This window comes from Sinocyclocheilus anshuiensis, unplaced genomic scaffold, assembly GCF_001515605.1.
Source record: "Sinocyclocheilus anshuiensis isolate Anshui unplaced genomic scaffold, SAMN03320099.WGS_v1.1 scaffold595, whole genome shotgun sequence".
NCBI lineage: Eukaryota > Metazoa > Chordata > Actinopteri > Cypriniformes > Cyprinidae > Sinocyclocheilus > Sinocyclocheilus anshuiensis.
In genome coordinates, this window is record NW_015551037.1 from 206,987 (window position 1) to 209,106 (window position 2,120).

A 2,120-nucleotide genomic window follows, 5' to 3' on the forward strand; every position below is an offset into this window, starting at 1 on the left:
CTGTTGCATGCATAAAATGCAACCTTTTTATTCTGACAGTGTATGATTTCTATTAACATTACAGAATAGAACATGACCAATATTATCTTTCTACGTTCAATTTAAATAACTGTAATTGCACAAACTATGTAGGCTACAATTTCAGTTTGTTTATTGTGAAATAACTCTGTCCTTCTGTCCTCTGATAAGCATTGTTCAGGGCTGCCCTTCCCAAAAGCTTTAATGCTTTCTTATGATACTTTTGGGAAACGCCAGCCCCGTTTGAATGCACTGTCAGCAGTGAGTGAATGCTCTCTGTGATGGATTAGTTCTGTCTTGCAACATTTGCTGTCCAGATGAGCAGGAAAGTAGTTCTATCCTACACAATTACTCGCTAACAAAGGTTATTCATCCAATTCAATGCATATTGTACGAATTTTTTTTTTGTTAAATTAACAAAATCACTGGTAAATAAAACACTGAAGGCGGTGACTGTGTAGTTCTGACGTCAACTCTTTACGGAAGTCACAACGGTTCGTGAAAAATAGCTAGAACTTTATGCAGGCTGTGTGCATTTTACTGTGGACTGACTGTTTTGAAACTTATATGGTAGTTACATATCACCTAGACCTCAGTTATCATGAAAAAAGCCAGGAAATTTCAGTTTTGACAATATGGGACCTTTAACTAAAACTGTAAACACAATTTTTGTTACTTGAAATAGAATTAAAACAAAAAATACCTTTTCAGATTTTTTACCTTACCTTGATGTACTAAAATAACTAAAACTTCAATGAAAACTAAAAAAGTTTTGCACAGGAAATTTAAATAACTTATAAAAATTACAAAACAAAATCACTAAAACTTTAACACAAAATTAAAATAAAAAATATTAATAACTCTTTAATAGTAACTCAGTGATATATTTTTTTAAATGTTTTTTTTAAAGACGTTTCTTCTGCTCATCAAAGCTGCATTTATTTGATCAAAAATACAGGAACAAAAACAAAGACTTTTGTAACAATATACACTACCATTCAAAAGTTTGGGGTCAGTAATTTTTTTTTTTTGTGGAAAAATGTATGTTTTTATTCAGCAAGGATGTGTTAAATTGATAAAAAGTGATAATAAAGACTTACATCGTTAGAAAAGATTTCCATTTTAAATAAACGCTGTTCTTTTTAACTTTTTATTCATCGAAGAATTCTGAAAAAGTATCACATGTTCCCAAAAAAATATGAAGCAGCAACAGTTTCCAGCTCTGATAATAAATCAGCATATTAGAATGATTTCTGAAGATCATGTGACACTGAAGACTGGAGTAATGATGCTGATCACAGAAATACATTACAGTTTAACACATATTCACACAGAAAACAGCTGTTTTAAATTGTAATAATATTTTACTGTTTTTCTGTATTTCTGATCAAATAAATTCAGCCTTTATAAGCATAAGATATTTCTTTAAAACACATCTACTGATCCCAAACTTTTGAACAGCAGTGTGTACATATAAAAGTATATATGAGATGCGTTTTGTGAGAGGTAGATGTGTAAAACCAAACTACATTTGCCATCATCGGCAGCACAGGAATTATAAAATAATAAATAAGCATCGATAATTTCACTCCTAATGTGCACTAACAAGCAAACACTACACATTCTGTATTCTCCATAAAAAGTAAAAGTATTATGCAATTCTGTATTCTGTCAGGTGTGGGCGTGGTTTGACCTAAACAACACCGGCGCAAGTTGTTTGTATTTGCGATTACTCTGATTGGACGAATGGGTGTGGTCTGTGCGCGGTATCAGCCAATCAGCTGAGGGTTCCCGCTGTGGGCGGGGCGGCGGTTTGTTGCAGCGAGTTCAGTTGTGTGTGGCTCCAACAATAGAAAGCGGGCCGTACCATCTGCAGCCGGAGGGGTGGCGCCACACGCACCGACATCCAGAATATCGCTTCTTCCCACAAATGGAGCACATGCTTGGTTTATAAGGGTTTATTCTGCGATTACTGGTATTACCGGCTGCTGTGCCGCGAAATTAGGCGGATAGTTACTGACGCACATCTGCTGTATTTTTACTGTGGATCTCTTTTCCAGCATTGACGGTCCTCGAGTCCCGAGCTCCCGGGATTCACACTC